Genomic DNA, 26,855 nt, shown 5'->3' with positions numbered 1-26,855 from the left:
AATAAGAAACATAAGGTCACACAGCTTAGTGTCCAAGTCTCTTATACTCAAACTTTTAGACATATGTAAATTTTGACTGCTTCAAATTCTGTGAATGATTTAAAATTTGATTTAAACATATTTTTCATTTACAAGTATGTATTACAAATTATGTATTTTCAATTACAGTTATAGTTATGATATGTTGATAGCAAAGGAAGGGGAAATGCCATTGGTTGAATGAAAAAACTAAGTGAGCTTATAACATTAACTGAATTATTTTTCTACTAAGAGTTCTGCCTCCCTTACCAGATAGAAAGATCCTTGAAGGCAAGGGATTTATTAATTTTTGTATCCTTAATGCCTGGCTAAATGTCTTATCTGAATAAATATACAAATGGAATTAGGAGGCTTAGATTCTAGAACTGACTACCATTGGTTAACTTTATGACTTTGGGCAAATTACTGAATTCATACCATCCATAAATTCATTAAAAATATCACTGATGCATTTAATGATAAGAGTTGGAAGAAACTTCAAATTTTATCTGTCCAAAATACATTATTCTATGGGTCTATGGGATTACTGGGTCATTTGGAACACAGAGTCATTACAAATATTTTAATAATAATAGTAATAATACCTATGGAGTTTCATAATATTCCTAAAGCAAAGGTGGAATAATTAAATTTCTTCCAATTAAATGAAATTGTGCCATGTAATGTAATGTGAATGTAAGGCATTCACAGTTTATGTTTACCTTTCAGAGCTGCTGGGATCACTTACTTCTTCCTGTCCAGTCAGTTAAAATTGCAGAGAGAGCTCATAAATTACCACTCACTTCTGGGTCAGTATGAGAGGTTCACCAGGGGAGGGAAGTGTACTGTCCTCTAAATGAACCCAGCAGTGGCCACACCAGAGCATTCTAAAGATCATAAGAATTGTGTGGCATCTGCTAGGTTACACTGTCCATCTCTCTCCTTGGACTGGGATTGTTTCTAGTCCTTTGCACTTGGGAGCAAAGACCTCAAAAGTGAATCTGCTTTTATCTTATTAACATCTTGAGGTTCATTTGGAAAGGGGGAGTTGGTGAGCATTATAAAACTCCACTTCTGACCCTAGCACTGTCACTAATAGTGACTTTTAGTTAGTTGCTTTTCTGGATCCAATTTTCCTTACCTGCAAAGGCAAGAGGTTGACTAAAAGAACCTCTTAAGTTCCTTTATTTTCTTCCGTGAATTTTTTGTCCTAAGATAACTCCTCAGTTCGATTGGTTTCTTGTTTTCTTTCTCCTCCCACCCCCTTCTGGGTTTTTCTTCCTTCCATAATCATTTACTGAGTGCCTCCACTCCTTGAGGGCAGAACCTGGGTTTTATTCATCTCTCCTTCAGTACCTATAACAATAATTAAGGAGGTGCTTTCAAGTAGGGTTAAAGTTGGTTACTATATACGAATCCATCTTTGGAAGAGCTCACAGTTTTTTAGGGAAGGTACCAGGAAACATCAATTAATCACGTAATTAAAAACCGGGTTTCATCTTCCTTCCAGTTATGTGTAACAACAGGAAGCAAGGCAGTACATAGTCGAACAAAAATAAGTTAATAGCTATGAGTGCTTTCAACATGCTAGCGCTTTCATGTATCATCGCAAGTAATACAACAGTCCTAGGTTGGAACTTGCCTAGGTAACTAACACCGTTAGTGACAGAGGTAGCACTTGAAAGCAGAGAGTGCAACCTAAGATCCCGCACTCCCTAGGCAGGGGAATGAGAACACGAACACACACACACACACACACTCACACACACACACACACACACAAGAATAATCTTGGAATTTCTCCCAGAGGCCGGGCTACTTTGTGGAAGACTGATAATTCAAGCAGGGGAAAGTGGCTAAGTGGCTGCAGAAAAGAAGTATAAGCTGCCAAAGAAGTGCGGGGTGGGGGAAGAAAAATAGGAAGACGAAAAAAAGAGAAAAAACACTTCTCCGGGCAGGATCACACATGTAGAGGTTAGGCAAGCAGGAAGAACAGAAACCCACAAAGAAGATCTGGAAAGCGCCGGGATCCCGCAGCAACCGAGGAACAGGTCGGAAGTGACGTTCACTAGAGTACTTGAACGCTGAGCCGGACAGAGAGCGGGGCGGAAGTTCTGCCGGACGTGACGCACCGGAAGTTGCGCCTGAAGGAGGCACCTGGTTGCAGAGGGCGCCGTGATGGGCGGGGCGGGGCGTCTGTGGTCTCTGGGAGCGTTGGATCCTTGGCAGGTAACCTTCCGGCGGGAACTGAACCTGGGTGGAGATGGAACCTGGGGTTGATGTCCTGAGTCGCTCCTGTCCCTGGGCTTGGGCAGAGAGAGATGGTTCTCACATTAGTAGTGATTGCAGGAAGGCTCCTTGAAGAGACTCCCTGAATGGATAGGGAAACGGAAAATTCTTGGGAACAGGATCGTGGGGGTCGAGGTCTTTGACAGTCTTCTACTCTTCTAGGAATCGGTGGGTCCTGACCGAGGGTCGTGGTGGAGAGACGGAGTCTGGGCGCTGAGATGAGCTATACACGTAGGGCTCACTTACCATCTACCCCCATCCGTTATGGAAGTAGGGGACCAGGACCCCCTTTCGTCTCAGAATTCATAGGACAGTGCCTTGCCGGTTTTAGGTGTCTGTATAGACGCTGTGGAAGTAATAAATTAATTACTGAATTAAAGAACCTGATTCTGGCTCAGTGGGACAACTTCTTCCATATCAGTATCCCTATTTCCGAATGTAGACATGACTCCAATTTACTTAGTAACCAGTAATTTGTGAGGATGCTGGTGCAAGAGACATGCAGGACGTTGTTGTTTTGTTTTGTTAGCATTTGGAAAATTTACAAATGTGTGTTAATACTTTTCTCAGGGTGGAGAGGATAAAGCAATTATTTAGCTTCTCTAGTTCCTTTACTTTTCTGGGAAGAACTTTGAAGGGAGTGATTCCAGGGAGGTCGTAAAATGATAGGCTACAGTTGGTTCACTGAGCTACTAACTAGTATCCTAAGTACTATTGCTTTCTTTTCAGCAATATAAGCTAATTTCCTTTTTGTTAATATTTTCTGATGTTGGGATACTAGATGTAAATTAGAATGATATTATATTTCCAAAAATGTTAGGAACTTATAAAACTCCAGAGGTTTCACCAGGTATATACACATAAGAAACAGTTGTAGGAGGACCACAGAAGAATGAATCCCTGAAGATTAAAGTATTTTCCTTGTAAAAAGTGTCTTAAATGTCATGAAGGGTGAACAAGTACTTAAAAATCGAATACTGTAACCAGATTTTCGTTGTTGTTGTTGTTATTAAATGGAGTAAGGTGCAGATGACACACAGGCTATGTGATATATGGGCATGAATCACTATCTAGCTGCAGTCCCAGTGAGGTGTTTGTATGTATGGAATAGCTAATGAAATGTAGCTCTTGAGAAGTTCCAGAATCCTATGATTAGATTGGTTAGAGTTGTATAGGAAACCCAGAATTTATGCCATATTGTAAATTTTTGTGTTGTATGTGTATGTAGTTTGCTTTTTTTTTCTACAAGAGGAAATTAGTAAGCATTTTTAGATTTAAAGCCTAAGATGTTCTTCAAATAGGTTGAAAACTCCAAAAGTAGACATGCAACTACATTATTGCAGTAAAATTTACAAGTTTCCCTATCTTTTAATCTTTCTCTGATTTCTGTAAGTGTTGGTCTCCAAATCATCCCCATCTTTGAATGCTGTTACTGTGGTACCTTGTTTACAATGCATATAAATATGATACAAAGTAGTATTTTGAGATCCTCTAAGTTAAGTAAATATTGTCTTAGTCTAATTTTGCCACCTCAATCTGCTGTTCAATGTTATGTCCACTAAACTTTCCACATCTGTCTAGATAGTATAACTATTATTTATGATGAATTGGTATCCAAGTGGTAACTTAGGTATGTGCATTGACATTCTTGAGGTTTTCAGTTTTTACAGAACATTGCTGTCTATGGACTTTAACATGGACTTCATTTAAAGAAACCCACGGACCATTAATGGACAAAAACATGAATCAATTTGTATTGTGGCATTCAAATCCTAGCACTTTGGGAGAGGTAAGTTGTTGACTGTGATTTATGTTAGGTGAGCTACTAGAGTAGCCCTGGATAGGCCAAGGAAATTTCAGGATTATAATTGAAAAATACAGACCTAAATCTCCATGTTTTAATTAGGACCTTTCCAAGAGAGGTTTGTTTTGTATGTATGAAGCAACTACTATATCTTTGTCAAGTTGATCAGAAATTAAAGAGATTGATAAACTGTATTGTACTTGGAGGATTATTGCTCTGCTTTCTTTTGTGGGAGAAGGGGAATTTCCTTTCAGCACTTTAGAGCTTGGTAGAAATAAATCAATTTGCAGGCACCCTGTATAAATTAAGCCTTGAATAGTCATTTAAATCGTGTTGCTTCCCAGTTCAGCTATGTAATAGTATATCTCTCAAATCTACTGATGAATTATGCCTTAGGTTTAAGAAGTCCAAAAGTGTCTTTTTTTGGTTTGTGTTGCCTTGTTCATGCTATTTTCTTTTCCTTTGTTTCTCTTTTGTCTTCTCTTTCTCATGATTCATTCTCCCAGCCTTTAAAGTTGTTCCTTTTTCTACTATATTTTTTTTTTTTATAATTCATCAGTTTGTTTATTTTCAAAACCTTAAATTATAACTTTGTGATAATATTTGGCACCTTTTAATCACTAAGCATTTAACTTTTAGCTTTTTCTGGTCTCCTTGAAGATATTCTGGCTTCTTGTTTAGAATTTGTAATTCTAATAGCAGGCATTACTTCTATTAGGAATTCATTGTTCATGTGTATTTGTACTTGGATATAAAAATTTCCAAAGATATTAATCACCACATTGTTTGAAATTAAAAAGCAAAGTAAAACTAGAAATAATATAGACATATTTCAACAGAGGTCTGGTTAAATAAATACTTTTATGCAGTATTGTACTTTGCAGCTCTTAGAAAGAACGAAGTGGATCCAGAGATGCAGATATGAAAATCTCTAAGATACATTGTTAGCTGAGAAAACTAATGTACACATAGGCTGGATTTAGTGGTATATGCCTGTAATCCATGCAACTCGGGAAGCCGAAGCAGGAGGATCACAAGTTGAGACCCTCAGCAACTTAGCAAGACCCTGTCTGAAAATATAAAGGACTGGGATGTAGCTCAGTGGCGAAGTGCCCTTGGGCTCAATCTCCAGTACTGAAAGAAAAAAAAAAAAAAAGAAGAAGAAGAAGAAGCTGTATGTATAGTATGTTTCCATTTTTCCATTTTTTTGTTTTGTTTTGTTCTGTTCTTTATTTTGAGACAAGGTCATGCTAAATTGCTAAATTGCCCGGGTCAGCCTTGAAGTTGTGATCCTCCTGCCTCAGCCTTCCCAGTCACTAGAGTTACATGTATGTTTTGCCACCCCACATGGCTTTCATTTGTGTTTTTAATAAGCATATATATATAAGCCAGGCATGTATTTTTAGCTTCTTGGGACGCTGAGGCAGGAAGATCCCAAGTTTGGTGCCAGTTTGGGCAACTTAACAAGACTGTCAAAAAAAAAGCATACATTTATATACACATAGAAAATTTCTTCAAACATATATAAGGAATTCTAAATAGAATTCTTTGAGAAATGAGACTTGAGTTCTAGAATAGGAAGAAGAGTAGCTTTTTATCTGTGCTCTTTCTGGTGGATTAAGTTTTTTACTATGATCACATTCTTATTTTCATGATACTCAGAAATAAGCAGCAAGGCCTTAGGATAATTTAATAAATGTGGGAGCCTATGAATATTCTTTATGACTTTCTGTCCTTTTAATTATTTGTACTATTTAGGAGTAGGGTGATATAATGCATTAAGTTTTTTCAGAGCTGCAAGGAAGATTTGGTGAAATTATTATAATAGGTTTTAAACCTTGACATTAGAGTTTTACAATTAATAAAAACTTACAGAATACTGAGTGCTTAGATGCTGCTGAATTCAATATTCCTGTACAATATATAGCATGTTGCTAACCTGATCAAATGATGTGGTTGTTGTTTGCAAGCTGTTTGTATTGCTTTGGTATGGTTCTGAGCTTCTCAGTTTTGCCGAATGGAATGGACTTTGTTTTATTTGAATTGTTGTTTAGGTACTCTGTATTCTTTTTTTGCTGGGGAAGAGGCTAGGGATTAAAAACAGGGCCTTGCACATGCTAGGGAAGTGCTCTACCACTAAGCTACATCCCCAGCCCCTAGATTCCATATTGTTTAAACAAGTCTTACAGTTTTTATTTCACTTTATTCTTGATGCTTACAAATGGCAAGGGATTCCAAAGAACAGCTTGTTCTTAGTTAGTAAAATAAGTAAACCAGAAAGGCGATGTGAACATATATGCATAATCTCATTTTGTTTTGCTTTGAATTGACTGATTATCTGCCCTGGACTCAGCAGAAATGTTTGGTAACTTTTAGTCCTCTAGCCATCTTTCTTACAAACTTTTATTGTGGAACATTTGTAATAACAGTAATAGGTGATAAAATGAACTATTTAAGAAATGAAAAAACTTCATTTTATTAGTAGAGGGGTTTTATTTGAAAGTTGATTGGAAAAGTTATGTAAGATACATATCTATAAGATACCACTGATTTTTTATCTTTTTCAAATCATAATGAAGGTCACTAATCTAGGGACTGAGCCATGATGAACAGAATAGAAGAGGTATTTATTTACTTATTTATTTTGTGGATCTGGAGGTAAAATCCAGGGCTTTGTGCATGGTAGGCAAGTACTCTACCACTGAGCTATACCTCCATCCCTGGCTATTATATTACTTGGTTTTTTAAAAATACCTTATTTTATTTTTTATGTGGTACTAAGGATTAAACCCAGTGCCTCACACATGCTAAGCAAGCATTCTGTCACTGAGCTACAACCATACCATATTATTTGTTTTTCAAATGGGGTTTTACTTTATTCCCCAGGCTTGTCTTGAAGACCTGGGCTCAATCAATTCTCCTGTCTCAGCCTAATCAGGAGATGGGACTAGAGGTGTGCATGTTTTATACCGTACTTTAGTATTTTGGATATAGTCATCTCTGTTAAATGATGCTTTGTTTCTGAAAATCCTTGGAACGAATCACTGTGATCGCAAAGGAAAAAATCACTGGGCTGGATGGCTGGAGTAGGAATCTGTTCTTGCTAAGAAACTGAGAATCTGGGGTATATTGTTTTCCTGACTCAAGATGATGGACTATGATAAAGGTGACATAGAAAAGAAAGAGATGAACCTATAAATTACATGTAGAGAACATAGAATCAAGGAAGATGCCTATATATACATACACTTAGATATATGATAAGTTATATTACATATTTAATATATTAAAAACTTCTTGGAAAACCAGAAATCCCAGATAGGAAGTTATGTAGTTAGTGCATCAACAACAACAAAAAAATGTCAGCATTTTGAGGGGTCAGATCTGAGCCTGTGGTGAGATAATTCATGATTTTGAGAGTAGTTTAAAGAATTTTGAGTTTTAAGGTCATTCACAAGGTCCAAGTGATAGGAAGGCAGACAAAAGCCGGAGGGTGAGAAAATGAAAATCTAAGAAAAGGTGTAAGGTATCAGTAAGATTCTGTTTTGTGGTAACTGTCTTGAGAGAGAGAGAAAAAAAAAAGAAAATTCAAAAATTACTGCTTTTTAATTTGATTTAAACTAGGTCCATAAGCCTTTCCTAGCATTCCAGTTGTATATGGCCAAGATTAACCAAGATTAAACACCTGTGAACCCACAGAATATTAATATACAAAAAATGATTTCATTACTAAAATTGCCTTGAATAAAAGAACTTTTAAAATTAATTTTGTGATTATATAAAGGGACAGCTGTGATAATCTATCTAGATTGAGGCCACTGGAACTTTTTTCAGAAAATAGAAGACTTTGGAAAAGTGGGGAAACTTTACAGGAAGTACATTTGTTCTGTTATTTGATTCCAAAATTAACTCTGGAGAAGATATAGAACTGGTTGAGAGTGGAACAGATTGTGTGGCACACTGTCTCTCAGTGAACTCTGAGTCCTTAGAGTTGCTTAAACAGAGTTTGGCCATCAGGAATATTGTAAGGGGCAAGGGTTCTCATCATACGGGAGAATGTACTAGATTATTTTGAAGGCCCCTTTCAAATCATAAAATTTTTATTATAAAGCAATAAATTGATTTATTATAGATATGTTTATATTCTATTACTCTGTTATTACCTAAGTACCCGAATTTTTAAATTTTTCTGCACCTTGGTATCTTCATTTATTATCCCCATATTAGGATAATTGTAGTGTCTAATTCTTGCAGTTGTGAAGATTAAATGAATTAATCTACACAAAGTACTTAGAGGAGATTATAGACTCAGCAAATATTAACTGCTATTATTTTTATTAACATTTTAAAAAACTTAACTTTCTTAGGGAAAAGGCAAATTTATAGGAGCATATTTAACAAAAGGTTATGGTGAGCAAAAAATTAAGATAAGGAAATTAAAAATCCTCTCTGAAAAGTGAAGGGGATGGGGATAGAACATATGCTGGCATTCCCCAAGGGGCATAGGCTGCTGGTTATTATTTACTGAGCTGGAATTTCAGATGACTATAACTGTTCTTTGATTACATTGTACACATGTTTACAGTATTTTTGCTGTTTTTCATTTGAACCTTGCAAAGTGGTCTGAATTTTTCCATTTGAAGGCTTGTTACTTTTATTCATCATTCAAAAAAATATTTTCCAACCATAATATTCCTACTTCAACTTCTTTCTCTATTCCACAAAATCAACTTTATTTTATACTGTCTCTTCCAACAAGCATTTTGATTGTGCTTTCAGAGATCAAAAGCTCTGTAAGACAATCTGATATCTTGGATAATGATCAAAGAAATTCAGTTATCCTTAAATCATTTTTTATCTGACTACTACCTCTACATGATTCAGTAAGAACTTCAAATTCTGTTGCAATTTGTAGTGAAGAACATTAACCAAAGAGATAAGTTAGTGAATATATTTTGTCTACTGTGGATTTTCAAAATATTTTTTTCGTTCTTTCAGCATTACATATAGTGATCCAATTAATTGTTGACCAAAGAACTTATTAACTTCCCTTTAAAAAATTAGACTCGCTAGTAGAATTTTTTTTTTTTTTCAAGCAGCAAGTACCAAGTTTTTGAAGACCATGGCTCACCATCATTATGCATTCAAGAGTTGAGTAACCACATCAAGACTTAGATCCTCTTCAAAAGCTTCAAGTGTCATCTGTATTAAAGCTCTCCATTAAACCCTCTCACAAAAGTAAAAACTGAAAGGGACCCAACTCCATTAATATACTTTTAAAATATCCCTTCCTCTGACTTAGTTTCCTTGACCATTAGGGTCTTTCATGTTGCTTATGTTCCTTTAGACAAGACCCAATAAAATGGTGCATTCCAAAAAATATGTTCTATGCCGATAGGTTTTTCTTGATAGGAAAGTATAAACTTGGCATGGAAAGTTTGGAATTAGGTCCTTTATTGTAGCCTACACAAAGTTGAATCAAGAATGTAAAAATGAGAATTAAATGTTAGAAATATTAGAGGTTAGTAGAGCATGTGTTTTGCATGAGCAAGACCCTAGGTTTAATCTCCAGCATCAAAAAAAAAAAAAAACAAAAAACAAAACAAAAAACCTCTCATATATTTATGAGGTTAGATTATACTCGTGTGTTTTAGAGAAAAGAGCCCCCAACGAGAAATTCAATGGTTTTTATTCTATCTCTGCCTCTACCTCTTACTAGTTATATGATAATTGGGAAAGTCATTTAACTGACAACTTCATTATCTGTAAAATGAACCTGGTATTTTCCTGCCTACCTCACAGGGTTGTTGTGAGGTTCAAATGAAATAATGTACATTAAAAAAGACAATAAAATGTGAAGTACAGATGTAGGGATGTTTTATATAGTTGCAAATCATTCTCTCTGCACTTTGGCCTGGGAAGGTAGAAGATTTAAACACAAGTTGAAAGCATGTACCATGTCCAAGCTGGACACATGGAAACAAGGCTACATCAATATTTTTTCCCCTGAGTACTTATTTCCCCTAAATACTATGGTGGGCCAATTCTAAGAAGGAGGAAGACTATAAATTTCCCTTAAATTATAAATTGGCATTGATGATGTTCTAAAGTAATTAAGTGTTATATGAGTGATTTACAATATCCTTTGTACTAAATTGTGACCAGCATTTTTTTTTTAATGAAAGAACAGAGTAGAATATTTCACAATGCCACCCACACAGGAAGAGTAAACATTGTTTTAGTTATATGAATGTTTGAATGTGTGTATAGTTGGTTATTAAATAAAATCATTTTTTTCTTGTGAGTTGCAATTGGAGTTTTTCAATTCTTAAAGTATAATTGTGGTACTAATGCCTTTGTACATGTTTGGATTATCTCTTCACAACATACTGCTATTTGTGACAAAGGAATTGATTGTCAGTATTAATTTGACATTTGATTTAACTGGAATACTTTTTACTTCATAGAAAAGAGAAATCTCTTAGGCTTTGTTTCTATTTATTCTGACACCCAGACTGCTAGAGCATTTAAATGGTTGGTTCAGCCTCTACTAATGGGAAGATTGTGTTAAATTTTTTTAAAAAAACTTATCTTTCTGGTCTCATGGCAAATAAACTCCCACTTTTGTTTAGCATTGCTTGAGGACTAATTGGAGAGAGGCTAAAGACGATATAGTTAGCGTGACTGGGAGTTTGATGGTCTCTAAAAGAGAAAATGCCATTTTTTCTTTCTCTGAGTAACTGAGTTTGTCTTTAGATTAATGATTTAAGATCAATAAGTCACTGGAGTTAACTCAATTCAGTCATTTCCTCTAAAAATATATATCTGCCTCTGGTGATTTCATTGGTTAGGAATAGATGACTTTTGTAGTACTACTGAACAACAGGGAGTGACTTCTTCCTCCAAGGGTTGTGTCTTCCGATTCATTGATGAGGCAGTAATTATTTCTTGAGTGTACCGAAATGTTATATTTGGTATCATGAAGTTGCTTAAACTCAGATAAAAAGTTGTACAAAGTACTGATTTTTCTCTGCTTAAGAATTATGTAAATGTACAAAATACTGATTTTCTCTTTAAAAATTGTGTAATTTGTATACAGTGCTAGCAATATAGATCAGGAGATTTAAAATGTAGAGCTCATTGCTTCATTTTTTCCTGAATAGTCATGACCAAGCTTCTTATACTGGTGGAGACAGAACAAATTGCACACATTTTGCAAATTAAGTATTATGTATATGATAATTCACAGTTGTGACATAAAGACTTATAACCATATATAATAGACTTTTTGTTGTTCTTCCCCCCCAACTTCCCCCACACACTCACACCAAAAAATCACATTAATGTTTGCTACCTTTCCATGTAGAAAATACTGGTACCTATGCCAAAATTCAAGAAATGTAATAGGAGAAATGTAGCTGTCTGTGACAACCTTCTTCAACTCTCGTGAATCTAATCCGTCAACAAATTCTCTTTTTTAAAAAAAATATTTTTAGTTACAAATGGACAGAATACCTTTATTTTATTTATTTATGTGGTGCTGAGGACCAAACCCAGTGCTTCACACATGCTAGGCAAGCACTCTACCACTGAGCCACATTCTCTTTTCTGCCTCCTAAGCATCTTTTAAACTCCCTCTTTGGTCTCACCTCTACACTTACTCCATTGTCATTTTCACCTGCAAGTCCTCACTGTCTCATGATTGGTCTTCTGCATTCACTTTTCCCTTCTTCAGTGTAATTGCTTTTAGAGTAATCATTTGAAAGTACAATTCTAATCTTTTAATCTTTTTGGTCCCCTGATCTAATTGTGTGTGTGTGTGTGTGTGTGTGTGTGTGTGTGTGTGTGTATAGATAGATAGATAGATCAATCGATCACCTTAGTGCGGCCCTCTGTGAGTGTCTTAATTACATGGCACCCCTGTTTTCCTTCTCTACTGTATTTTACTCCATGGTACTTACTCTCTGACTGACAAGCTCCTCATCAGTGTTTTCCCCAGGACCAAGAACAGGGGCTGACACAGTAGGCACTTAGAACATGTTTGTTCAATATATAAATTTAACCTGTACTCACAGAGGTGCATCTTTGGGACAATGAGGCCTATAACCTAAATTATGAGAGTTTAATATTTTAAAATGTTTTTAAAAGGCTAGTTAATTAAATTTATATACTGCCTTGGTCTAAAGAATATCTGAAATGACTTCTAAAAATATAGTGCAATGTGAAGAAGACATAAAGAGAACAAAACAATATAATAGTAACATTAAAGTGAGTGGAGTTAATGTACAGAAGGTCCTGCATAGTAGCAAAAGGCAGGTTGTAAGTTTGCCTCATTATAGAGTTTGCTCAGAGGTAATTATTACTCAGAAACGATGACTGCCCTGGAATCATGAACTTTCTCCTGTGGCATGGGTCACAAATACTTGAGTCATGAACCCTAAAAACCTATTTGTAAGAAGTTGTGAAATTCCTTTTCTAGAAAAAATTGCTTTGTGTATTAGGAAATTACCTATTGGCACAAAATACACACAGTGGGTCCATTGTAATGAATCTTTCCATCAGAAAGATGGCAGTTGTGCCTATCAGCCTCTGCTTATGTCATGTGTAGGACATTTCCAAGGTTGATTCAAATTTAGTAACTGGATATTTTTGAAAGTCAGCAGTCAAAAATACCAACCAACACATTAATTGCTCTAGTTTCTCCTACTCTGATCATGAAGAAGTATGAAAGTCCAGTAGCTGTGCCTGCCTTTTTCTTTTTTTTTTTTAAATACTGGGAATTGAACCCAGGGGCACTTTATCACTGAGCTACTTCCCAACCTTCTTATCTTTTATTTTGAGACAGGGTTTCATTAAGTTACTGAGGTTCTCAAAAAGTTGCTGAGGCTGGTCTCAAACTTGCAATCCCCCTGTATCAGTCTCCTGAGTAGCTGTGATAATAGGCAATTATAGGTTTTCACCACCACGCCTGGACCCTGCCTTCTTTTTGAGATGGATAATTAGCAACTTAGAAATAGGTTCTTATGTAGTAAACAGCTGAATTGGGGAGGATGAATGAAAGGGAGTGAATTAAGCTCTTAAAAATCTCTCACCAATATAATAACCTAAAACAGAGCTACCGTATATGGGTGTATAAAGTTAAATGGGACATTATACATACAGTACACATCTTTCTGTTCAGAGTATGTATACTATTTATCATTTAAAACTAAGTCTGAGAATTCTGTTGATAGCTACAGGCCAGAGATAAAAAAAAGCAGGGGTTGTAGAGATGGTTTGCAGGTCTTTAGGTAAACTCTGCTGAACTTCCTCAACAAAGTTGGTATTTTGAGGCTAAAGATAAGAATACTTAGCTAAGTGATGTTCCATGGAAAATGTGCTAGCTCTTACCTGATTTCCTTTTCTTTTTAAAATCTTTTTTCTATCTTTGATGTGGAGATAAATAGTACTTTTTGAAGTGAAATTGTTGGCCTTGCCCTGTTCTTCAGTGTTGAAGGAGAAGAACTAAACTAACAGAAGACTTTTAGGGAAATAATGCATATATATATATATATATATATATATATATATGAATGTATATACACATATGTGTGTATATGTATATACTTATATATAAATTTATGTTCCACATATTTCAAGGAAAAGAAATGAGAACATATGATAAGAACAGCATAGGACCATTAAAATTAACAGTGCACATAAGGAAAAGTAATTTTGCCAAAAGATTTATGTTACATGTATGTCACATGTTGCTGACTAAATTATATTGTATTTAATCTATAGCTATACATTGTTCTAATTCCTTTGAAATGTATTAATTCAAATTCAAATTTGATTGAATTTGCCCTACAGGTTTATTTGGTGGAACTTTATGTTCATTTTTTAAGAAACAAGCATCTCTTCTTTTTGTCATTTATAAGTAATAGGGGAAAACCTAAGAACGGATAGAAACATCAGGGTAAAAATAATGCAGAGGTCATCATATCTTCTAGCATAAATGATGTAGAAGCAGAAAGATTTTCAGTAAAAGTGTTGAAGTGGCAGAAAGGAAATATCTCCCAACTTATTTGCTGACACAAATTTTGTCATATAGTGAGGATGAAAATATATCTGGACTTTTATCTTAGCATTTCCCAATCTGTGTTAACTTAGAATGCCTGACACAACTAAAAGAGACAATATAAACTGAAACAGTCCTGTATTGACATAAGTTTAGGAAACATTACATTTCTTTTTGGAAATTTATAACATGTTAGCTTTTTCCAAACTTATGTGTAGCCATAACTTTTTTCTGCTTATAAAAATCTATTAACAACCTTTGGACTAGTCTTTTAGGAAATGCTGTTTAGATTAAAAGATAAATCTAAAATAATATGTATATTAATATATTTGTGTACATACACAGACACACACATATATAATATATTCCACAGCAATATTTGATTTAGAAGTACTAAATAAATATTTATTGAGTGAATTAATGAGTTTATCTTGTATGGAATTGCTTAGTTAGATATATTTTTAATATTTTTATTATTTTGCAGTACTGGAGATTGATTGATCCTAGGGGCACTGTATCACTGACTACATCCCCAGTCCTTTTATATTTTTCATTTTGAGACAGGGTCTTGTTAAGTTGCTGAGGCTGGCCTCAAACTTGTGATCTTCCTGCCTTATAGCCTCCCAAGTCATGGAATTATAGGTGTGTGCCACATATTTCTGAATTGTCTTAATGTGGCTGAATATAAAATAAAGGTTTCATTTATACATTTAAACTAAGAATTTTTCAAAGTGTCAATATATATTATACTCATTCAAATAGTTTTTATTGAATATTTGCTATTTACAGATATGGTATTAACATGTAATTAAGTATTAATACTTTCAACAAGTTCAGTAGATTGCTTTTCAGTGGAGCTGTGGTTTGAATGTGATTTGAGTGTGTCCCCAAAGGTTCATGTGTTCAAAGGTTGGTCCCCAGTGTGGCTATCTTGAGAGGTACTAAAATTTTGAAGGTATGACGCCTAGTGGGATGGAGTAGGTCACTGGCAGCATTACTACTGTTGGATTAATTAGTTCTTATAGGGCCAGATGTAAGATTCTTGCTACAAGAATGATTTATTATAAGGGAGCCTGGAATCTCCCCTGAATTTTTTCCCCGCCACATGTAGCCCCTGCCCTTCTCACATGCACTCCTGCCATGGTGCTGTCATCTGCCATGAAGTCTTCGCCAGAGCTGACCAGTACTATGCTCTTGAATCTCCAGAACTGTAAACTAAATATACCTTTCTTTTCTTTCTGCATTGTTTAGCTTTAGATATTTCATTATAGCAATAGAAAATAGACTAAGACAAATGGAAAAGATATAAATGGTCAAAATATTGGTAGTATCTTCTTCTGAAGCCTCTAAAATGTTTAAAAATAGGCATGTATAAAATGGTAGTTAATTTAATTGGAGACAGTAAGAGAACAGATATAAATAAATAGAAAAATTACATGGCACAAAAGGAGAGAAGGATAACCTCCAAATATTTACATTTTATATTAATTGTACCCATGTGGTGTTACTAATATAGAAATATATTAAAATGTTAAGTGGCAAAACTGAACACTCAGAATTACATTCATCAGTATGAAGAAGAATATTTTGAAAGCTAACCCATGAATCTGAAGTTGGCATAGATCCAATTCAAAGGAAAAAATACTAGTATATACATTGCAGATTCATGTATAGAATGAAGACAGAAATTGAAGCAAATACCAAACAAAGGAAATTAATGAAATCATTTAGAGATGATTTAATAAATATGGAATTAATAAATTTAATATTTATTATATTAAAATATAATAGCATTTTCTTAGATTTATGTCAAAAATAGAGAAAATTAACAGCATTAATAACATAAAATAAATGAGAAAGTATGGTTTTATGTCAAAAACCATTTGTAGTTTTAAGTAAAAATTAAAAAATAGAAATCTCTCTCATCTAAAAATGTTTGTATTGAGTTATGAGAAGAGTTGTGCTTCTGTTGGGGAATGTCTCAAGTGAACGTGAGACTAACAATGAGAAAAATCCTGATAATCCACAAAGTCATAACTTTACTAGAGTCCATCAGAGATTTGAGGTCACAAGGCAATCAAATGGACTGAAATTCCAGAGAGACAAGCCCTTCTGAGGAAAGATGGGACACAGGAACTGTCTGTTATCCTTGACAGAGCATGGCAAAGACAGCCACCAAAAAAGTAAGTAAGAAGAAAGCAACTAAGATTTTAATGAATTTTTAAATACTGACTTGGCTAGTATAACAGTTCTGAACAGTGATTTAAACTGTTGTTACCCTAAGACACTCCCCTTAGTGTCTTAGTTCATTTTCTGATGCTATCAGAGATTACTTGAGACTGGGTAATTTACAAAAGAAAGAGGTTTATTTAGCTCATGGTTCTGGAGGCTGGAAGTCCAAGATTGGGCGGCCATATCTGACAAGGGTCTTGTTCTGTGTCAATGCAGTGGAAAAACAAAAGACAAGCAAGCATGTACAGAAGAGACAAAACACAAGGGACTGCCTAACTTTGTAAAAAACCACTGTGGAAGTTACTAAGCCATTCTGGCAAGAATTAACCACTGCTCCCCACCCCCTGGGGACTGAACCCAGGGGGTGCTCTACCATTGAGCTGCATTCCTACCCCCTTTAAAATGTTTTTCTTTTGAGATAGGGTCTTGCTATGTGGCTAAGTCTGGCCTCAAATTTGCAATTCTTTGGTGTGCAGGTAACAAATTACTGCCAAGAAGTTATTGTCAAATACAACATTATGAAGCTTTCATCTTGATGTTTTTCTCTAGAATTTTTTTATGGTTTCAGATCTTTTTTTTTTAATATTTGAGATTTTTATTGGCTGTATTGAGAATCAGTACATAGACACTTCACTTTACACAATTCTTAACACACGTACCCAAAATTTTAAAAGCCTTATACTGTGATTCTTTTTCAGTTATTCCAGTGACTTTCCAGCTTTGAATTTGAAGGCAAGTTTTTCTTGATAAAATATCAAGTACCAGTATCTTTGAATGCTGTTGTTACTTAGGTTCTGCTAATTCAAAACTTTGTCACACATACTACATACTCAAGTTTTCCATCTTTCACAGCACACTAAAAATATTAGGAAACCTAGACTTCCACGACCAAAGATGGTACAGAGCACATACGATTTTGACAGCAATGATCCAGTAGTGGTCTTCTTTAGGAAACAATTCTAAAAACCATGGAAACAGAAGTAATTTAAAATATTCAAGACATTAAATGCAAGACTGTGAGTCCAAACTGCCATTTAATATGCTTTGTAATGTAGGACATAAAACTAACCCCCACCTATGGAATGTTAAATTGACACCCAAGATAGTCCAAACCTCCCATAATTCAATATTGCACTGTTTTCTGATTTTACCCAAAAATAAACAACCAGCAAATGATTTCACTTCCAAAAAAAAATCATTTACACTTAAAAAATGGGATGAGGTGGGATTCACTCCTTTTCAAAAATATTTCTGGAGCTCCTAAAAATCTTGCATTTACAAAATAGTTGATAAAAACATTCCTTTGGATTGTACAAGAAGAGAGAGAGGACCACTGATAAGACATGGTATATGATAAGTTAGATATGGCTTCTTTCTCTTCTGCTTCACCAGAGGCTGGGCTTAACTCGTTTTTTGTTTCTCCATTTTCTGCAGGTAAATCTTTAGTTTCTTGGTTAGCCACTTTAGCCCGTTTTCCCTTTGATTCCCTTTTCCCTTCTGTTTGAATTTTTCTGTCTGAAGATTTATCCTTGCCCACTGCCTTCCTGGGGTTGGCGTTCACCTTGGCAGGAGCTGGCTTAGTCTTAGTTGACAAGTGACCTTCTTGGGCATCCTGGTGGCACATGGGGCATGTGCTGCCTAGTTACTGCCAGCTGCGCTGCTCCTGCCACGGTTTTCCAGCCACAGATCTTACATTTAGGTCTTTAATCCATTTTGAGTTATTTTTTGTATGTTGTACATGGTGAGAGACCAACTTTATTCTTTTGCATGTTGGATATCTAGTTTTCTCAACACCTTTGTTGAAGACTATCCTTTCCCTATTGTACAGCCTCAGCACCCTGATTAAAGATCATTTGTCTATATATTATTAGGGTTTATTTCCAGGATCTCTGTGCTGTGCCATGGGATGATGTCCGTTTATGCCATCCTATATTGTTCTGATTACTGTAGTTCTAGTATTAAGCCTTGACGTCTGGGCATGTGAGGCCTCTGGCTTTGTTTCTCTTTATCAAGACTGGTTTTGCTGATTTGGGTTCCTTTTAGCTTCCATTTGAATTTTAGGATATTTCCCCCCCATTTCTGCCAGAAAATGCCATTGGGATATTGATAGAGATTACGTTGACTCTAGATCATTTTGAGTGGTATGGGCATTTTTATAATATTGTCTTCTATTACCTGAAGATCAGATATCTTCCCATTATTTGTATCTTTCAGAAATGTTTTGTAATTTTCATCATATAGGTCTTTTGCTTCCTTTGTTATATTTATTCCTAATTATTTTATTTTTTTTTGATAGCCCTGTAAATAGGATAATTCTCTGAGTTTCCTTTTTTTGGGTTGTTCATTGTTAGTGTATAGAAACACAACTGATTTTTGTTTATTAACTTCATACCCTGCAACTTTGCTGAATTCATTTATAAGTTCTAATAATTGTTTTGTGACATCTTTAGGATTTTTTACATATGAGATTGTGTAACCTGTGGACAAAAATAATTTTACATCTTCCAGTTTGAATGACTTACTTTTATTTCTTTTTCTTGCCAAATTGCTCTGGCTAGCATGTACAATACTATGTTGAATAGAAGTGGTGAGAGTGGGCATTCTTGTCTTGTTCCTGATATTAGAAGGAAAGCTTATAGTTTTTCACCCTGGACTATATGTTACCTGCAGGCTTTTCATATATGGCCTTTACTATATTGAGGTAATGTGTAAGTATTACTAGTTTGTTGAGTGTTTTTTTTTTCCTAATCATAAAAGTGTGCTGAAGTTTGTCAGGTTCTGCTTTTGCCTCAATTGAAATGATTGTATGGTTTTGGCCTTCTTTATGTTAGTGGTTATATTACATTGATTTTTGTAGGTTGAATCATCCTTGTACTCCAGAAATAAGTACTACTTGATTATGGTGTATAATTATTTTAATGTGTTGTTGAATTCAGGGTGCCATTACTTTTTTGAGGATTTTTACATTAATATTCATCAGGGATATTGCCCTCTCGTTTTCTTTTCTTGTAGTATCTGTCTCTGATTTCAGTATCAGGGTAATGCTAGTCTTTTCAAATAAGTTTGAAAGTGTTCCTTTTTTTAATTTTGGAAGATTTTGAGAAAAAATTTATTTTAGTCTAAATATTTGGTAGAATCTCTAATGAAGCCACTTGGTTCTGTACTTTCTTTTTTGTGAGAGAGTTTTGATTACTGATTCAATTTCGTCATTAGTCATAGATATTTTCATATTTTTCAGTTTTTCATATTTCAGTCATGGCAGATTGTATGTTTCTAAAAATGTATCCATATTTTCTAAGTGAATAATTTTTCTGATTGTTTCTATAGTCTTTAAAATTTCTGTAGCATCAAGATATACTGTCTTTTGTTTCTGATTTTTGTTATTTGAATCTTAATCTATCTGAACCTTTAATCTAATTTAAGACTTTGGCAGTTTTGTTCAGATTTTCAAGAAAAATCAGTGCTTATTTCATTTTTTTTTTATATTGTTTTTCTGTTTTGTTTATTCCTACTCTAGTTTTTATTATTTCCTTCCTACTACCATCTTTGGATTTAACTTGTTTTTCTTTTTCTAATTCCTTGAGGCAGTAAGTCAGATTGTTGATTTGAGATCATTCTTCTTTTTTAAGGTAGGCACATATCCCTAAAACCTTCTCACTGTGCTGATTTTTTTTTTTTTTTTTTTTTTTTCGGTGCTGGGGATCGAACCCAGGGCCTTGTGCTTGTGAGGCAAGCACTCTATCAACTGAGCTATCTCCCCAGCCCACTGTGCTGATTTTGATGCATAAGTTTTTGTGTGTTGTGTTTTGTTTTCATTTTTTAAAAATAGTTTCTAATTTCCCTTGTGTAGTCTTCTTTTGCCTACCAGTCTTTAAGTATGTTGATTATTTTCCACATTATGTTAAGTTTCCCTTTTATTGTTGATTGTTAGTTTCATTCCATTGTTGTTGGAAGAGATACTTGGTATAATTTCAGTCTTACTAAATTTCTTAAGACATGTTTTGTCTCCTCACATATGATTTAGTCAGAAGAATGTTCCATATGTGCTTGAGAAGAATGTGTATTCTGATATCGTTAGGTATAATATTCCATATTTGTCTGTTAGTTCCAATTTGTCTGTTAGTGTTGTTTAAGTCCTCTGTTTTCTTATTTTCTGTCATGTGGTTCTCTATCCATTGTCAACTGTGGGGTGTTAAAATCTCATAGTATCATTATGTGACTATTTCTCCTTTTGTGTCTTTCAATGTTTGTTTAATATATTCGTATGCTATATCTTGGTGCATGTATGTTTATAATTGTTATATCTTCCAGATGGATTAGACTTTTTAATATTATATGCTGTCTTTCTTTGTCTCTTGGGAGAATTTTTTAATTTAAAGTCTATTTTGCCTGATATTAGTGTGGTCACTTCTTTTCTCTTTTGGCTATATTTGCATGGAATATATTTTTTCCTTTTGTGTACTTCCATCTTATATATGTCTTTAAATCTAAAATGAGTCTCTTATAGACAGCATATAGTTTGATTTTTTTAAATCCATTCATCCGCTCTATTCCTTTTATTCAGATTTTAATCTGTTTATATTTAAAGTAATTACTGATAGGGAAGGACTTATTACCATTTTGTTAATTGTGTTCTGTATGTCTTCACTGACATTTTGTGAAAACATTCATTGATTGCTTTCTCATTTTCTTTTGTATATCTTTATAGGTTTTTTTTGTGTTTACAATGGAGATTACATAAAACATCTTATTGCTTTAACAATTGGTTTTAAACTGATAAAACAATTTCAATCATATAGAAACTCTTCTTTACATAACTCCCTACTTCATGTTATTGATGACACAAATTACATATTTTGTATCTATGAACATCTTAGTTATGTATTTATGCTCTCATCTTTTAATTTCAATGCCACAATTAAAAGTGATTTATATACTGCCATTACAGTATTATAGTGTTCTTTATTTGTCTATATATTTACCTTTAACCAAGAGTTTTATATTTTCATATGGTTTTGTGTTACTGTCTAGTGTCCTTTCATTTCAACTTGAGAGATTTCCTTTAATAGTTCTTGTAAAGTGGGTTGAATGATAATGAACTCCCTCAGTTTTTACTTCTCTGGGAAGGGTTTTTTTCTCCCTTCATTTTTGGAGGACAATTTTGCTTGGTATAGTAATCCAGATGGCAGGGATTTTTTGTGTTTTAGAATTTTGAATATATCATTCCACTTCCTCTGGCCTCTAATGTTTCTACTCAGAAATCTACTTATAGGAGCTCTCTTATATGTGACAAGTTGTTGCTTTCAAGGTTCTTTGTCTTTGACTTTTGACAGTTTGATTACAATGTCTCGCTGTGAGACTCTTTGGGTGCATCCTAATTGGAATACTTAAGGTTTATTGAATTTAAATATCCATTTCTGTCTGTACTATCAAAAGGAAAGCTTGGGGCCATTGTTTCTTCATACATATAAGTTCTACCTTTTTCTCTCTATTGTCCTTCTTGGACTCAAGTGTGTATATGGGCCAACTTGATGGTGTCTCATAAGTTCTTTAAATGTTTGTTACCGTTCTTCATGCTATTCTCTTTTTATTCCTCCTGCTTAATAACCTTAAATGATCTGTCATTAAGTTTGATGATCTTTCATTCTGTTTGATCAAATCTAGTGAATTTTTCAATTCAGTTTTTATATTCTTCAGTTACAGAATTGTTTTTTTGTTTGTTTTTGTTTTGTTTTTTGTACCAAAGATTGAATTCAGGGCCACTCAATCACTGAGCCACATCCCCAACCATATTTTGTATTTTATTTAGAGACAGGGTTTCACTGAGTTGCTCAGTGTCTTGCTTTTGCTGAGGCTGGCTTTGAACTCCGGATCCTCCTGCCTCAGCCTCCTGAGCCGCTGGGATTACAGGTGTGTGCCACCACATCTAGCTTCTGTTTGATTTTTTTGAAACAGTTTCTATCTCCTGTTGAAATATTCATTTGGTTCATAAATCATTTGCCTGATTTTATTTAGTTGTCTGTGTCTTCTTGTAGTGAACTGAATTTAAGACAATATTTTGAATTACTTCTTAATTCATAGACCTCTATTTATTTAGGATTGGTTTCTTAAGATTCACTTATTCTTTGGGCCATTTTCCCCTCTTGCTTTGTATGACTTGGGTTTTGTTTGTTTGTTTGATTTGGTTTTGGTGTTGTGTTGGTTTTCTTTTTTTTTCTTTTTTTGTTTGTTTTCCAGTGTGGGAAGGGGGCTGGTATTTATACATTTGGAAAAAACAGCCACCTTTTCCAGTGTTAGGGACTGGCTTAATACAGAGAAGACCTTAACTAATCAGCCCAGCCAGAGAGTTTTAGAACCCCTCAAACCCTTTAATGGAGATGCATTTTCTTTGGGCTGTGCATATATTTGGGTTTCTTTTCAGTAACTTGTAGTGATATGTTGCTCCCTCTGGTGTGTTACTATGGTATTGCATGTTCTCTGGTGCTCCAGAAGGCTTCTGATAGTTCTCTTTTGTTCTCAGCATCTCCCAGGCACCCAAGTTCCCAATTCTGTTTGCACTCCAAGTCAGGCTTGATAGAAACCAGTCCTACAGGTGTTCCCCTGAAAAGGTGGGAAATTGGACAACTTTCTCCTCTTCCCTTTCCCTCTAGAGGGAGAAGTCATGGGTTGGGCATTTTCTCCCAATTGCACTAAGCTCTTCCATCTTCTGCCTGTTGGTGCTATAGGTTCTTAGGTGCTGTATCTAGCTAGGTGTTAAGCTCTCTCCTGTTTTCAGCAGCCTCCAGGTATCCAGAAGTAAGCAGGTTCCATTAGTGCTCCAAATCAGGCAAGATGGAACTCAGTCCCTTGGGCAGTCCCTCCAAAAACTAAAAAACTTTGGATGCATGTTCTACTCCTTGAGTTGTTTGTTTACTTCCATTTTTAAAAAGTTGGACTGACTTGTGGGGAGGGCTGTTGCAGGTGCAGTGAAATGACTTTTCATACTTCTTTCAGTGTGACTGTTCTTGGCTTCGACCTTGCCTGAGATCCTATGTCTTTTAACTGGTTTCTGGAGTTCTTCTAAAGGATTTTCAATCATATTACTAAGTTAGTATCTCAGTGGGACATGAGGTCTGGGACTTCTTATACTGCCATGGTCTTTCTTTTTGTAAGGACACCATTCATACTGGATTAGGGCCTACTGTAATTTTAACATGACCTCATTTTAACACGCAAAGAGCCTGTTTCCAAATATGGTCATATTTGGCACCAAGAGTTAAGACCTCAACTTATATTCTGAGAGGGCACAACTGAACCTGTAACAGTGCTCATAAAAATTTTGAGGGAAATACAGAAAATTGGACAGAGTTACAGTTACAAAACCCTGCCCACTTTACCTACCATTCTCTCATATGAAGCAAACAATGTAAGGCACTGAGGGAAGGAAAGAAAATGCTTCTATCCAGATTCCAGGCCCAGATCCACTGCTGTTCCTGATCCTAGTAGTGGTATTCTTTGTTTCCTTCTTTCTTAATCTAGCAATTCCATTTGTTGATGTTCAACCATAGAATTGTCTTTATTTTTGTGTCAGCCCAGGGAGGCCCTCAAGTCCATCTAGGTTCCCTGATGTCTCAGAGTTCTCAATCCCCTAGATTGGAGCATAGACCCTCTAGTTTTGTCTCTCTTTTCCATTTCATTCAACCATTATGGAAGAATTTCTACTTTTGGTTGGAAGTAAAAGGGCATGGTTATTGGGATAGTCATTCATATTTGCTGGAGTAATCTATAAACAATGTCCACTTAATCATTTTAAAAGAAAAAAATTAGGAAACAACCTAAATTTCCATCAAGAGGAGAATGAATGAGCAAGCTTTGCTGGATTATTCATTTATTGGAATAAAATTCAACAGGGAATTCATTGTAGAGCTTCTTGTTTCAAATGGGTCAGTCACAAAAACTAATGTTGAGCCAGGCATGGTGGTGGCATGCCTGTAATCTCAGCTACTCAGGAGGCTGAAGGTGGAGGATTGCAAGTTTGAGGCCAACCTTAGCAACTTAGTGAGACCCTGTCCCCCCCCCCCAAAAAAAAAAAAAGTGATGGGAATGTAGCTCAGTAGCACAGTGTCCCTGGGTTTGATCCCCAGTGCTGCAAATAAATAAATAAATAAATAAATCATGTTAAGTATAAGATGTGAAACTTAACGCTTCTTTAAGAGCCTGAATGTTATTTAGAAAGGCAATGGGTAAATAGCCACGATGTCTTTGGTGTCACAAATAATTTCAGGGGGCTGGAGAAATCTTGGGATTTTTGAATTCCATTTTTTCACATGAAGTTATTCCTCCCCTGTGTATTCGGAAGATTTGACTTACTGTTTGCCATAGGCTGTAGGCCAAGGAGAAGGGCATTTACTTATAAGCTGCCTCCTCCAATTGAGCCACATGACCCTCCAGTACCACTGCTTCTTTTCAGTCTCTGGGATGCCAATGGAAAATGAAGGCTCAGGTCTCAGTTCTAATTTTATCTCTTTGGCTGTTTTGCTGTGAGTCTGTCTCTGCATATGTGATTCAGGGTTTTGCAGAGATGTGTGGACAGAGAATGGGGAACCACCCTTCTGGCTCTGTCCCTGGCAGGATTCTGTAGGAGATTGTAGTGTCTATGGGGACAGGAAGGATCAAAATGTATGAACATTACCCAATGGAGAAGTGGGTTTATACAGTGCAGACATTTCCCACTTTGTGCTGCCTTAGGAAGGGAATAAAATACAATCCAGGTGCTCTTAAATTAACAATGCTTAGAAAGTACTTATATATGGAATATCAGTTGAGGAAGTACCCTAAATTGAAATCAACATCATCTTGATGCAATTCAGTTACAGCATTATGTGCAAAATAATCAGATTTTTTTTTTTTTTTTTTTTTTTGGTACCAGAGATGGTATTTTGAACAGTGAGAAAATAATAAAGTTCTCCAAGGAAAACTCCTGACAGTTGTCAGAGTAGTGTGGTTATTAGAAGGCCTATTCCTTGTTTGTAACCAGTGAGAGAAAGTAAATATTAGATGAATGTAAAACTTTACTAAGACTTATGGATATGCTTTCCGAATTTCATAATAAATAAAAATCATAAAGAAATTGAAAATTAGAAAGATATTAAGTAAAACAAGTTTCAAAAGCATCTTTACATTTTCATGAAAATAGAAATAGTACTTTTTAAAATGATAAACACTAAATTCAGAATAATGATTGAATTAATAGGAGAATGTGAAATTGGAAAGGCATAAAGCATGTTCAAAAAGTTTACACTTCAGATATCTTTGAAATCTCTGTTACAATCATGAAAAACAGGAAGTAGTGTTGGGAAAAGAGTGAATTGTTGTAAAGTTACTTGTGTACTAAAATTGGAAGTTTCTTTGGATGATGAGGCAGCTTAGCTTGGCTACTTTCTCTACTGGTCCTTCATGACCTGTTGACTCTAAGGAGGAAGGACCTTACTGAATTTATTAATCACTATAGCATTGGAAATTCTGCTATGACAATGTCCCTATTTTGGATATGGATTCCTAGGTTAGGACAGCAGGATATGTTACCAAGAAACAATGTTTCCCAGAAGCCAATGTTTCTTCTAAGAAATGGAGACACTCTCCTTGACCTATTCCAGTTCTCCTCTCCTCAGCATCTGGTGTGTCGCCATCACTGTACTACCACCTGGCTTCATAATCATTAGATTTCTGCTTATCTTACTAGACTGCTAATTTTTCACATTCATTCTCTGGCACATAGAAGGTGCTTAATAAAGGTGTTTGTGAAATGACTGCAAGTGAGTGCCCCCTTCCAAGAGGTGCAATAAAATGAACAAAAATGTATACTTATACCTTGATATATGAAATATATGGCCAACTGTAATTTTTTGTATCCAGTGGATACATTACACATTAGAAAAATGGTTCTCAAGATTTAGTTTGCATCAGAATCACACTGGAGAAGAAAGCACAGCAAGCATGCATGCATGCGTGCATGCATGTTTAAACAACCAGATTCCTGGGACCTGCCCTAGAATGTCTGATTCAGTGGGTTTAGGTAAAGGCCTGAGAATTTGCATTTCTAACAAGTTCCCTAGTGATATTGATGCTGGCTGGTCAAAGACCATAGTTGAGTATCTGGGAGAAAAATGTGGAAATACATAATGAAAATAATAAAATCACATATAGCTTTCTTCCTTTGAGAATGCCTCTTAAAGAAATTTTATAAAGAGGGGCTGGGACTGGGGCTCAGTGGCAGAGCACTTGTCTCGCATGTGTGAGGCACTGGGTTCAATCCGCAGCATTACATAAAAATAAACAAAGACCGGCTGTCCATCTATAACTACAAAAAAAAATTTTTTTAAAGAGATTTTAAAAAGATAGAAAAAGAAAAGAAACCTCAAAATCAAATTATTTAATTTTAACACAGATTTTACTAATGCATCCTATTGCAAA

At 35.1% G+C, this 26,855-nt stretch overlaps 1 protein-coding gene across 4 annotated transcripts in view; it reads left to right on the top strand.

The window, feature by feature from the left end:
• Nucleotides 1-1,894: 1,894 nt before the first annotated feature.
• MAP3K13 (mitogen-activated protein kinase kinase kinase 13) overlaps nucleotides 1,895-26,855 on the top strand; it is a 182,404-nt gene continuing 157,443 nt past the window's right edge. For 2 of the 4 annotated variants that reach the window (XR_013757269.1, XM_079100600.1), the window contains exons 1-3: nucleotides 1,895-2,247; nucleotides 2,470-2,538; nucleotides 3,969-4,096. The gene's annotated coding sequence lies outside the window, so the exon portion shown is untranslated. The other 2 variants (XM_079100603.1, XM_079100604.1) reach the window with 2 other exon arrangements.

Source organism: Sciurus vulgaris (genome assembly GCF_902686455.1).
Source record: "Sciurus vulgaris genome assembly, chromosome: 10".
NCBI lineage: Eukaryota > Metazoa > Chordata > Mammalia > Rodentia > Sciuridae > Sciurus > Sciurus vulgaris.
Note: the sequence above shows the minus strand (reverse complement) of the source record. Positions and strands in the feature narration are given on the sequence as shown.